The sequence below is a fragment of the Cottoperca gobio genome, chromosome 17 (assembly GCF_900634415.1).
Source record: "Cottoperca gobio chromosome 17, fCotGob3.1, whole genome shotgun sequence".
NCBI lineage: Eukaryota > Metazoa > Chordata > Actinopteri > Perciformes > Bovichtidae > Cottoperca > Cottoperca gobio.
In genome coordinates, this window is record NC_041371.1 from 2,537,146 (window position 1) to 2,551,621 (window position 14,476).

The following is a 14,476-nucleotide window of genomic DNA, read 5'->3' on the forward strand; positions in this document are numbered from 1 at the left end:
ATTGCATATCGTCAGACTCACAGCACAGCAAACTGTAAGAAATACTGTCCTCACTTTGTCTTTCTAAAACAAGAATCTTAGAAGAATCCTCTCCGCACACAAGCGCCAGCTTGGCCTTGTTGAATTTATTAATCACCTTTGGTTTAGTGTGAATGTTGTTCCCATCTTTTATTTTTGTTGTCACCTTAAACTGCCGGCATCTGCTTGTTGTCTTGTTTGCCATCTGTATTGCTACAATTTGTGACTCGGAGTAGAAGACACTAAAGCCCGCAAAATAAATTCCATATTTCCTCCTTTTTGAAAAGCAGAAGGTTGATGTGACAGTGTTTCTCCCTAGAGGGGCTCGTGTTCACAGTCAATCCATTAGAAATCCCTGTATGAAGTCTGCACTGCAAATTAACACGACACCAGTAATCAGCTCTTCTCTTTGGCTGAAGGTCTGATGTTACACTCACAACTCAGGACACTTTGGCGTGACGATGCGTGTTGCATGTCCCAGACTGTGGAAGGTACTGCAATGTCAAGGGGCAAAACATTTCTTTGTTTTATTGGCTCTGTTTCAATTTGTTTTGCATTTGCACCAAGTTTCTTTTATATCTTTCTTTTAAAATGCACAAAGAAACAGAAGAAGTGCTCCTATTTCATTCCACGCACACCTCCAGGGCCTTGTTTCTGTTCTGAAGTGGGAGGTGTCTCTAATAAGAAAAATGTCTTCCATATATTTCTTTTTTTGGAGGGGGAGGGCGGGATATATCATCGATCTAGCAGGAAAGGCTCTTGGATGATCTTCAGCTGTTTTGTGATCAATGCAAACAGTGACCTTTGACCTAAGGTGCTTCATCAAAGCTCCTCCAATCAACCTTGCACAGATCGAAGAGAGCATCCGTGTATCGATCTCTCGGTGCGCTCCGCTCTGCAGCTTCGCTCTGCAGCTTCGCTCCTGCGATATTGCTTTTACACAAATACAAGTTTTCATCTGTGGAAGAACTTTCACATTAGCATCGCTGATCTTTGGATGTTAAGGATGTCACAGTTGCTCCTCTTCCGCGGCAACATATGAACTCCACGTTGTCACATTATAATGAAGCCACAGATTCTTTATAGTGCACCTCTGGTTTGTCTGCTGTTGTTTGGCAGCTATGAAAATGTTCTCTCCCTAATTAGGCTCAGCAGCAAAAGACATTTTCTCCCGCATATCATGCCAATTATCTCACATTCGGAGCAAAATGTGTGTGTGTGTGTGTATTTGTCTGTGTTTTCTTAAGAGAATATTTTGCACAAAGTTCCATCTGTCCTCTACTTTGCGACAGAGTTCCATATCGCTCATTATAAATAAAAACACTGATTGAATGGAAATTGCAGTTCAGTCATTACTTGACTGTATTAAGACCTTTTGGCTCCACTAACTAATCAGTGGATTGCTCATTTGAATTGCAGATGACGGTTTCTCTCTGTGTGCGTTTACAGTGAGTGAGCAGACCTGAGGCTCAGTGAGGTCTCATTATATTTGACTTTATACAGAGACATACGCACAAACCTGACATGGATACATACATGCAAACTCATATTCATATGCAAATGTTCTTCCATTAGTCTAATGCAGTGTACGATATCAGCGTTGGTGTGTAGTCGCTGCTCCATGTCAAGGCCCTCACTTCATTGACAGTTATCTTAAAAGACATGAAAGGCGCCCGACGCTCAAGCTCTCGACCTCCTTCGATCCTTTCTTTATAGTTAAGAGAGAAAACAAGACGTGATGATGCACGGATTTTGGATTGAAGTCAAAAGTGCAGTCCTCTTTTGACTTCAATCCAAAAGTCGTACAACAGCTCTTATATGAAAAGGTTGCAGACGCTGCTCCAGGATAAATGTTTTGTGAATGATAATGATATTGGACGTCCAATTTCCTCCACCAAAAATATCATCAAACCTCAGCTGTTGCTATGGTAACGGCACGCAGCGACAATGAACTCCGAACCCACAATGCCTTGCAGCTGTCCCTTTGATTGCACCTTGTTGTGTAAGTTGTTTGGGGATTCTTATAATTATAATATTAACAGAAACGTTTATGCATTGAGCTGGTAGTTTACATTTACACTCTCCAGTTAATAATCTCCACAAATAAACATTACTGTAAACAATATTGCGCAACAAAGTCTTCTTAGTAGATTTTTAGAACATTAAACCACATGTTATGGGTCTTCTACAAGGTCTAGAACAAACCTTCCATGCTCAAACTAAACACCATTTTTACACGTTCAATGGATGTCAAATAAAACAGATCATTGTTCAACAGGCAGAAACCCAAAAATATAAACACCAAACAGCATCAAATCAAAGTTCCCCATTTAAATGAGCCTGACATGCTCTGACAGCATTCACTGTTTATTTTGACGGCATTAGGGAACAACGTGTATATTTACACCTAGCAGCCAAACCTGCACAACGTTGCTCGAACAGGATAATAGTGTCGATGGGAAAATGATGAATGTATTAAATGTGATTTTTAGAATTCGATGTAGTCTCTTTTTCCTAATGAGTAAAATAATTCTCTAATAGTTTGAAGACAGCAGAGATGACCTCTATTCCTTCCCTTCCTCTGCTCTGAGGCCTTCAAAGAGAAACCAACACATTCTCTCTGCAGCGTCTGTACCTGCTGGGCTTATAGTTGCATTTCTCTGGATTTGCATCATGCTTCTTAAAATATGCACATCTTTCTGGTCAAACATTACAGAACTACACACAGTAACACAAACAACACACACGTGGAGCCCCCACCCCTACACATGCACACACAGTCAACATGACAGGATTGCTGGTGTTTGTCTTGTTAGGGAGGAGAAATGAGCAGAAATAAGGAGCTGTGATCCTCCTGTTTGTTTACGTCTCTATCACAGCAACCCGACAGCAGTCATACACTTCAAACAAAGACAGATGACTTCCGGAAAAGTCAGGAAAAGTCTTTCTATCTATATCTCCATCTATATCCTATCTCTCAGAGCGTTCTCTGCAGATTGTATCAGTGGGAGAAGAGAAGCTTCTAAACTTTATTCTGTTCACTGTTGTACATTTATAGCACAAAGCAGGAAGAGGCAGCTGCTTTTTCAAACTCAAACTCTCCTCGGGGGCTCTTGGCCCGTCTACTTTACACTCCTGGCCCGATTTAGAGTGATAAAACTTTGCAGGTGTGTAATTGAGATCAAAATCAAGGCCAAGTTGGAAATGGTTGTATTCCAGAGCTCAGGGTGCTGAGAGTACCAGGGAACAAGTGGAGACGGGACCATTGGCACCTGCACTTTACGCCTCTTGCCTGATTTGGCATCGCGGCTACTGTGATCCCATCACAAGATGGTCTGTAGTCTAGTTTAGGAAGGTAAACTAACTGAGGAGAGAAAGTCCTTCCTATAGGCCGGCTCAAACCAGGAAGTGGAAGAAAAAAATCACCTGATCGTCTTTGCTTGGTGATGTAGTGACTACAAGGCTGCTAGTGAGCTAACCGCTAACATGCTAGCCAGCCAGGAGCATGGTGCCACTGGTCACAGCAGCTTTTCGAGCTCGTTACTAACTGTCTGCAAACCATGCTTCTGTTACGTACTCCAGCAGAGGAGCATAAAGAGTGCAACACAGCTCAGCTACAACAGCTTCCATTGTTTGGAATCACGCTCCAGTCCCTCAAAAGTCCCTTTTAAGACAGTTTAGTAAAGATGGATGAGACATCACATGTGTAAAAAGACATCAAAGTTAAACTCAACGCATCCGATTGAAGCAGATTTACTTCTGCCCCGTGGATAATATCATACTTATCCAAATCCAATTCAATTTAAACTCTTGACATTTAAAATTCTTGTGAAGTTTTGCATTACTTTCTTGCTATAGAGAACGGGCCTTTATTATTCACATAACTGAAAGAGGTCACTTGTTAGGAAAATATAGAGACAGCCAAAGCTTTCATAATCCTGCTGAGAACAATCTCCCCGGAGAAACGAGGAGGTGACGGCAAAGTTGTGCCAGACTCCACTGGCGACGCTGTTGGGAGCGAATGTAAAAGTTGAACTGTTCCATTTATTGTTTTAACACAACCTGAGTTTGCACTCGCTTATTTCTTATGTTTCTATAGTCACGCCTTGTCACAACTCTCGATTTGCATTTCCTGTTTTATTTTGAAATGCTCACTCCCCTTGTATCATGTCTTGTTTTACTTCCTGTCCTTGTGTTGTTCCTGGTTTCTGTGATTGTTAATTTGTTTCTGCTGTGTCCATTCACCCTGCCCTTGTGTTTTTGCATTTATCCCCCATCCGTGTCTCGATCCCTTGATTAGTGTCTGTGTGTATATATCCCTGTCTGTCCCTGTGTGCCTTGTCAGATCGTCACTCGTGTTTCACCCATGCTTCCTTGTGCTTCCCCATGCTACGTCGTGTCTTGCCTGGTTTGTGTTTTTTCAGTTTTTCTTGTTGCCTCGATTTTTGAAATTGTAAGCTTTGTTAAATAAAGCTCTCTTTTTGTTAACATTTTCTTGCGTTCTGCATTTGGGTCCTCAGCTTTACCGAGTCGTAACACACCTAGTTTTGCAGATTTTATTAAAATATTCCCTCCACCAGCATGGCCTCCTTCTCTTCACTACCACAGATCACAGAAGGAAAACTTCTCCAACAGTCTCTGCCGCTGTGAAGAGAAATCTTTCTAGGACATTTTACGGGGTATGTGGGAATTTCTTTCATTCTTAGTTTTGTGCATTGCTCTTTGTTCTGTAGATTAGAGAAAACTGTCATGAATTAATATTCACATGTTATCACGCTGAAACTTTCCACAACCTGTTGAATATTCTATTGAAACAGACTTTTATGAGGGTTTGCAGATAACTTACGGTGCATCTGTTTCTCCTTCGCTCACATTTCCCGGAGTCTGTGGAAGTCTGCATATTTGAATCTATTTCCTCCGTCAAAAAATGTATGTAATGTATTACTTCCCCTGTCTAGCCCTTCAATCCAAATCCGGCGAGGAAACAGCTTCTTCCTTCCCACTGTGAATGATCACAGTCTGAAAGGCTGTCACCGGCGTCCTGCCATAGGTTCCCATCGCACACTCTTTCAGTTTGGAGTCAACAGGGGACGGTGAAATCCAGAGAGGCCGGGCTTCGCTGTTTGGGTGAATACAGACGAGACGCCGGCTCCCTTGTCTCTCCGAGAAGCAGTGGAGCGTCCACTACTATCTCACACACTGGCAAACTTCCACCCAGCTATCTCATACCTTTCATTTTAGGGTTTATGAACTCGCATGCATGCAAGAGCGAACACACGCACACGCGCGGGGAACAGGAAAGTGAAAAATGCACATAGCTGTTGGCGTGGCAAACTCCTTCAATTTAGATGTTTTCATGCATTTACTGAAGTGCGAGACTTAAATACGTTCAGGCTTTGTTACTTTACTTGAATATATTTTAACTTTCTTTGATCCTTGCACTACATTATGAAGAGTTCTGTAGTTTTTACTCGACTACGTTTATATAGTGTTACTGGTTCAGATTTTACGTTCATCAAAATCTTGCACCTTTTCAAGACCTCTTGTTCAACAGGCTCCTTTCATCTGAATGACACAATGCATTTTCGTTTTCTCAACGTGTAATCCCTCAGATGATCTGAAAGCAGGGAAACCTCAGATTGTGTGTTTTTACTGCTTTTATATAGCTTTTACGATCACTCAAAGTGCTTCACAACACATGTCATTCTCCCATTCATACAGTGTCAGCGGCTACAGGGGCTACAACGTGCACCATTCACATACACACCGTTGGCCATCGGTAGCAATTTGGGGTTCAGTGTCTCGCCCAAGGACACTTTGACATGCTGACTACAGGACTGGAGATCGAACCGACCGACCTTCCAACCAGTGGACGACCACTCTACCTCCTGAGCCTACAGCCACCCTGTGTCATGTCATGTGTTCAGATGTTTCACAATTTATATATTAACACATACCAAGTATCTGCTAACGACATTTCCCACAATGACAACATTTGAGTACATTTTTGTTAGAAAAGGGAAGCTGCTATAATTTACTGCAGTCTTTCCCTGAAGTTCTGGACCCAAAAATGGCTTTGTGGATGTGTATTTATTGGGTGGTCAACTGGCAGAGTAAAGTGCATAACAGTGCTATCATGTATGAATTATTTTTCCAAATTAAAATATGAGATTCTTCTTTTTTTGCTACGCTGGTCTCGCTGGTCTGTTCAGCTCAGATACTGTGTTCTTTACTGCTTCTGAGTCAAGTGCAAATTCATAGTGCAAGTTTGTTATGAGGCTTATTACAGCACATAAGATTATTGTTGTGATTTAATGATGAAATAAATGCATTTTTAATTCATGGTTTGTTGTGTTCTTTATCAGTAGATTATACATGTAGATGTTATGAGAATTCATGATGCCAAATGTCTCTTTCGGGTCTCCAGCTGAAAACATTTGGGATCCCGTGACTGCAGGAGAGAACTGTGTCTGTAAACTGTGTGGATGTATTAAGAGAACTGGGAAAGGATTTATAGTGATCATTTTACAGATAATAAACCAAATAAGGTTGGATATCCTGGAGGTTTCTCTGCTCATGTTTCATATCTCACAACCATTCAAGTTACGTTTTTCAAGCACGGCTTTCACTCACAGGATTCCCATTATTGCTTCTTTTACTCGAGAACACTACTAAATTCATCTTCCACCGGTCTGAGCTGATTAAACCCTTTCGAAACCAATTAGATAATCTCAAAACACAAGCTGTTTAAGATCAAGTGTGTTTTCTCCACTCCTGAAAACTCCTGTAAATTGTGAGGTTTTCACCTGACAAGCGATATGTTTTTAATGCGTCTCATACTCATGCACACATGTGAGAACACTCGGATGTGTTGAACCACCAATGCATGTGTGCATACACCCACAGATGAACACACACACACACACACACACACACACACACACACACACACACACACACACACACACACACACACACACACCACATTTCAAAATCCAATTAAGCTGGGGCTGTGGGATCTCATCCCTACATGCCAAATGGCTTTGAGTGTCTGCACGTCATCCATACAGCGAGACAGCTGACAACAAGATTATGACCATGAGCGGTGCATTTGTGGTTTGGCCCGATGATAGCATATTATTAGCACGGCGGAAGAGACCAAATGTGTCCTCAACCATAGGATGGCTTGTGTCGTTTGATCATAGAGAGGAGCAACGTTGAAAAGCGGGGTTTTTTTAATGCGCTGTTGATATGTGAGTGATTTGTGTACATTTGTTCATGAATGAGTTGGCCTCTGTGTGCGTGTGTGCGTCAAGGTTTTATCTCTAACCCGAATTTGTGTTGCAAGAAATGAGATTCAAGAAAAACATCTCTAATAGAACCAAGATATTGCCTATCATAATGTATCAGTCTATAGTTAAAGGCATGCCAGGTATAAATAAAGGTAGGTGGCATGAACTTATTGCTTCAAGCATCTTCCTACATCAAGTCCAGACTTGAGCAGTCTCAGTTTTCCATTTGACCACACTCTATGCAAGATGTTCATTTGTACTGAAAGAACTTAAACGCACCGAGTAGAGAGGCACTGAACAACTGTCAGATCTGCAGGACTGCAGCTTGCCTACGTATTGTTGTCTCCACTTGCTTTTCTTTCAAATCATTAAATGAATTCAGCTTTGACATCCCAGATGCTGGGCTTTCCCACAAGCAAAGAAAAGCAGCAAAACAATTCAGCCACAAAATTATAAATCATTGCCAAAAAAGGTTCATTGCAAAATTCTCATAGTTCTTTGATTTTTCCACTACTGTACTTCAGCGCAGAACTAATGGAGTCTCCTGGACAATTTAAGGATTCTATAGTTTAATGTAATGGCCCTCAGCTTTAATTATTTAAAAATCAGCCATTTCTACCATGCACCATGCATGTCGAGCCGGACACTCAGTTTTGCTGTCAATCTCCCCCAGTGGCCGACTGTTGTACTGCAACAACGAAAAATACACCGCAGCACAAAAACAAAAGTTTTAGCCTGCCATAATAGAACAGACATCTCTAAAATAAACAGGACACCGCCCTTTGTAAATAAAGGTTAATTAACATTGTTGGTTCTCTTATGTTTTTGTTGTTTTCTCAAAGGTTTTTTATTTGCAAAACATTCCCAAGGCTGAATAAAGTGACTTTTATGTGTGTGACATAATCCTAATCTAGGACTGATCAGAACACTAGTGCGCATGTGCAAATGGTCTGCACAACGCAAAAGAAAACCAGGAAGGTAGATCTTTTTTGGCTTATGCATTACATATCCAGTTGTTAAAATATATATTTTTTTAAACCAAAATGATCATTGGGAGTTGTAGTTGACGTCACTTCTTACTGTTTTCATGTACACAGTGTTGTAGCTGTAAGTTTTAATTGAACACTTGCTTGTGTCTCTTGAGAAACAAAGATTACATTTTCTATTATGTTGAGGTGTTAGCCTCCGACTCTGATGGGACAATAGAAAACAGCCCATTGAAGGCTTCATCAATTTTGTTTAAAAGTTTAAAATGTAGATAAGTCTAACTTCACTTTTACCTCCATTAATAAGCAAACAAATATGTCTTAAAACTGGCGTCCTTGCTGTTACCTAATCGCTTCTGTGATTTACTTTGAATGTATCTGAGTAACCTGTGAGCTGCAAACCTCTCACATCTTTGTGCTTTTCTTTCAAACACAGAACTATAAAGATCATTGGTATCTGCAGGAGTAAGGTCTGTCAGCTATGGACCGCCGTCGCTCCAAGTAAACTTCTTCAGACGGAGACTTACTGTTGAATTAAGTATCTCTCTGAGACGTGCAATAAAAGAAAAATGAAAAATGGAACAATGAAAGCATAAAAGTAGATGACGAGGGATTGCTCTGCAACAGGAGAATGCTCTTAAAACCCGACTGTGTGTGCATGTGTGTGTGTGTGTGTGTGTGTGTGTGTGTGTGTGCTTACAGTGTTTCTACATTTCCCTTGTGGAGTCACTTTGTAGTTTTTTCTATTCCTCCATGGTGTACTTCTATTGCCAATTAGCTGACAGTTGTTTTATTATTCTTTTTCAAAAAACGCAATTCTAAAAAGTGAAAGAGACAAAGGAGGAGGGGAAAAACCCTCAACTTATCATTGCACCAGAGCATCGCCTCTGCACCTCGTACCCCCAGTCGCTAAACCTCGGGAGATTCACTCAGAATAGCTCAGTGATCAAAAGGCATGAAAATGACATGTTGTTTACACTGCTTTAGTATTCAGTTTTTGGTGGGTGGCCAAATATTTGGAGCGTCTGTGGTGGGAAACATGTCAAAATGTGGCAAAGTAACATGAACAATTAATTTTTTATACATACATGTGTTCGTCAGTCAAGCATATGTGTTACGCTCAGAGTGAGAGTTCAGGGAAAACAATCGTCTCTCAGCCTTTGACCCGGGAAGAAACTGCAAGCCGTGGCTCCAAAGAGAAAGAAAGTTATAACTGTATTATAGAATGTACTGTAAAATTAAGTGAACAGAGGAATTATATTGGAAAACAAACAAAGGAAAGACGCATTGTTTGGCTGCTGTCGCTCATTAAAGGAGACTGAACCAAATCATTCAGACGCAGAATTTGTCAACAAACAAATTAACAGGATTGCAGCAGCATTGAGAGTCAATAAGATGCAGATGTATTACAATTTGAATTTGTTTGTGTAAAACAAGCCCAAAACCAGGTTTGCTCATCATATTTTCTCTGGCAGGCTGCACTAAAGTTCAGGTAATTCAAATGTTAATTGTCTTTGTTTGATTTCAGATAAGGAAAATACGCCATCAGGTAGAAAACACAACATGTCGGGGGAACACTGCAACATGGACCAGAGCTGAGTTGGTAAAACAGTATTCATATCTCACACTTCACAAACTTCTGCTTCTTCCCACAAAGGAAATTAATAATCCAAACTAGCTACCAATTACTTAATGTGTTGGAAATTCTGAGATACAGCTATCTTTACCAAAACGACCTCAAGCCACTGAATCCCTGCCGTTGTTGTACAGCCGCCATCCAACGTGCTATCGGTGTTGATATGTGCTTAAGCAGCCCGTGTGGGGGACACAGCGATGACCTAAAAGAGTTGTGGGGTAAACACAAGTTAAGCCGGGCCAGTGTTTACATGCAGCGCAGCGGTTTGTTGCAATGCGAGTCTCCTGGGAGTCCTGAGAACAGCCGAGCCGAGCCGTAAACAAGAACCGAGGTCACATCCGTCCACCTTTTGTGATTCAGAATGAGGCCATCTGTTATGAAGTCTCAGTAAGTGTTCAAATATTCACTTGAGGTGGATGTTTTAGCTAAAAAGACCAATGCAATTACAGTTTATATACAGTGAGAAATGTACCATTATGCAGGAATATCATTGGCGAGAGCAGAGATTCAGTCCTGCAGGACACACTGATGGAAAATAATGACATTGCAATGTTCTGATCCCATCATAACATCAAAATACAGGCCTCGTGCGCTCCAATGTTTGCAAATGATGCAAACATGAACTTTAAATTAGATTTTTCTAACTTTTCTCATTATCTTCTTTTCATGTACAAAGTGTTCTGGACCTTTAAAGAGCCACATTAAAGTGTGGTGTAATGTCTTCATTTAAATTGCCATCAATGTGTTGAATCTATCTGGTATTAGACAATGAAGGTTTTATTACTGGTTCAGTATTTTAGAGGGTCTAGAATACTTTGAATATATCAATACGCATTACAGCACATGTACTTCTAACACTGAGTTTGATCATTTATGTGTTTTTAAACTTTAAACAAGGACAACAGCTGTTTTGGTTATTGTTACCTGTGACTTTTTGCTTCTTGCGTTGTCATTGTGTGAGGTCCAGGCTTTTGATGCATGCAGAAAGTGAAGCAGGCAGTGACACACTATTTTTCACAGATGCAAAGTGTGTCACTCAGTCAGGTGAAGGAGATCCAGTTTGACCACTAACGGTCAACAGGCTACATGCAGTCGGGTTATGCAAATGTTCTGCATGTATCAGCTCCGGTGAACCATCGCATAGTGTTTATTAATAGTGCAACAGGAAGACACATATGAGACAATTAAGAGAAAGAAACAACAAAACAGGATAGAAATACATATAAGCACAAGTCATTTACAGGAGATACCTGAGGTTTAGATCCTTTGTTCATTGCAAACCTCAGTATATTTACAGTATACAGTAAATCCATCTGTGAGGCTCCAGTTTCCTGTGAAGTCTTGACCTCAGGGGCCTTAAGTGCGTTACACACCTGCCACATATTGCAGAGGCTCACGTCATATAGACAGAAGAAGTAGTCAACGTACCTTATCTGGATCTTATCAGGCTGGATTACAAACCATACAAAATTCCAACCCCTGGTGTATCACTTGACTTTTGGTAATTTAATTAATTGTTAACTAATAATTATTGCCAACATTATAATCTAAGTCTTTGTCTGCTTTAATAATCTTCTGTATTGTACTTATTTCTATGCTCTTACTCTTACTTGTTATCTGTTGTTGCCTATCTGCAAGGCCTATCATTTTGATTTGAATTCCTATTATTTTGAAATTATTAAGTTTTTTAACAATGAGCCCAACTTTACAGTCTGCAGTTTGGCTTGTAATTGGATTTTTGAGAGCGATGTGCTTGTGTGTGATTGTGTGCGTTGGTGAATTTAGTGTTGTGACAGTTCACATCTGTCTCTCTCCCTCTATCTCTCACACACACACACACACACACGCACACACACGCACACACACACTGCCTCTATTTCTGTATGTGTCTGTGAACGCAGGGGGTCTATCCTGGTGTGTGTACGTGCGAGGTGAGAGTGTGTGTAAAGAGGCAAGAGATTTCTTTTTTTGTGTATATCCAGGGCACATTGTCTGGACAGGGAAAATGAGAATGGATGGGATTGTAATTACTGAATGGAGATATCCACACAGTGTGAAATTAGAAAAGGCTGGACGAAAACCTCCCACGGGCACAGCCGGTAAAGAGAGAGTAGTTGTCATGGTGATAGGTGAATTCAAACAGGGCTTCGCAAAACCTTCAGGGAAAGAGTGTGTGTGAGTGAGTTTTCCCTTTGTGTGCGCATGTATATGTATAAGGTGGTCATTGTTTGGGGTGTGTTTATGGATTTTCTTTTGTGAAAGAGGAGAGAAAAGTTGCTGTGACCTTGATGAAGAGTCACAGGGTGTTGTGTTGTCAATTGTTTCCTACAATTCAAAAGCACAGTGAGTCACACCTGCGCTGAAAGTGAAGGCGTTGGTCCCGAGGGCGTCATTTCAACTGGGGACGAGGGGGGGCCATGTGTCCCATCTGTCAAACACCCAGTTTGAGGGACTCAGTCAGCGCTGAGCTGCCTTCAAAGGTTGTCCTACGCTCATTTTAGGCTTTTTAATTAATAAATACATTCATTAAAAGGTGACAATCTGCACTTTTAAGTTAATACAAGTCAACAAAAGATCGTGCACTCAATGCATGAATTGATTTTTGGTCATCCTAACTATAATCTGCTGTCCCTCCTAATGCATGAATGAAGGTTTTGCTCTTCCTACTGGTCTTTCTTAATGCCGGTGAAGATAACAGACTTACCTTCTGTTGACAGAGGCATCATGGCAGGACAGAAATAGAGATAGACTTGGTTCACTGACAAGCTAGAATTCTGTATATGCAGACATGACAGTATCTTGCAGGAAGTTTCAGCGCGGGGTGCAATGAAAACATTGGCAGTAAGTCACCTGTGACTTCATTACGTAACCACAAGCCAAGAGACAGGGAGGGGTAGATTTCAGATTGTCAGAGTTCAAAGTGTGCAGTGAAAAGATAATGGCCTCCTTTTATCAGTATGCTATAGTAATGAGCTTGTTCATCACCTAGGGGAGGAGAGAGTAGGTGGAGGGTGAGGAGGAGCGAGGAGGTTCAGAGGGGTAGGAAGGCTGAGGAATGCCCATCCATCAGACACCGAAGCCATAGTCTGGCCGGAGCCCCAGCGCCCTCACGGCTCCAGACCTCTTCATCACTGTCTGTGTACACAGGGTTTGAGAAAGCTATCTGGGCCTCAGTGCAAGGGATTTATAGAAGGATTTAATTCCACAATTCAACCGATATATTTTATTTTTCTCAAACTAAATTGATGTCAAAAGGAGAATTTTCTTTTCTTCACCCATCCACGCAAGTAATCTGGCAGACATGTGGACATTAAATAGATCCCGGAGATTGTAGCTTCCCATCTGCCACCAACAGTGAATGTCAATGTTCTCGTGACGTCAACTTCACATGCACATTTATTCATTCATGTATTTGCCAGGTGACATATAAAATGGGTAACCAGTATGAAAAATGCACGTTGGATCAAAACCTTTTTCTGTTTCTAACAAAAAACATAAACCTCGTAATAAGACACAAAATTAGTGCTGTTAATCTAATTCATTACAAGCTTTGATTAATTCATCGCGATTAATCGCATATATCAATATTTGCTGTCGGAGCTCCAAGCAGGTCTCCTCTGGCAACATAACAGTTTCATTTATCAACATGTAGTGTAGCTTAACGGACCCATCGGCCTCACAATACCTCTCACTTCTCCCTCAGCCAGTCGCTGAGACAAACTAGCTTGTTTACATTCTCAGATGTCAAGGCTGCTCTCTTCTTTTGCACTATGTTACGCTATCTGTAAAACCTCCGTAAACCCCCCGCCCTCTACCTGCAGTCCATTGCAATCCATCTCGCGACTGAGTTGGTTAATCTGTCAGAGGTAGATTTACTAATTCTGCTTCTGAACGCCTGATCGAGAGTGCTTTGACGAGACTGGTCGCTCACCTTGGTGCTAGCTAGCTCTGAGCTAGCTGCTAAGTGCTTTGCTCCGAGATGATATGTCAGGCTAGAAGTACTGCGATGATACGAAAAGACATTTTCTGCAGGAATCACACAGAACGGTGCTCCTATCTACAGTTCCATCCGGGCGTTTATTAATGTAAACTGTCCATTCACTGGGCCAAGTAGCATTTTCTCATCCGCTTCATCATGTTGACGAGGGGTCAACTCCATCAGACATGATATGAATATATGAAGACTGTGGTGAAACCTTCCACCGTGCACATCAAAGTGAAAGTATAACATAGTTAAACTACAAAACACTTGATTGAATCATAACAAACTGAATGAAGCTTTATTTTGTAAAATTGTTGTGTTTTCTTATTTCAGTTTCAAGAGTTTAAAGTATTTTAAAAGGAGTTTCAACAGAGCTGGATCTTGTTGCTGGGCAGAAATACAGCCCAGCATCCCTTTCCTGTCCAGTTAGCATGTTAGCTTCGTATCGTTAGCTGTTGCAGAACGGATGGAAGCTCTCACTGGGGCTGGACGGGACTAACTTTGAAGACATGCTTTGGTTTGTGTGCTGCTTGGACGTGTTTGTTTGGATCTTATATTTCAA

General features: G+C 41.2%; 1 long non-coding RNA gene across 1 annotated transcript; it reads left to right on the forward strand.

Annotated features, from left to right (window-relative positions):
- Nucleotides 1–4,341: 4,341 nt before the first annotated feature.
- Nucleotides 4,342–6,199, forward strand: LOC115022869 (uncharacterized). The gene is made up of 2 exons (XR_003833966.1): nt 4,342–4,697; nt 4,977–6,199. It is a non-coding gene; the product is annotated as an uncharacterized LOC115022869 (long non-coding RNA).
- Nucleotides 6,200–14,476: the final 8,277 nt, after the last annotated feature.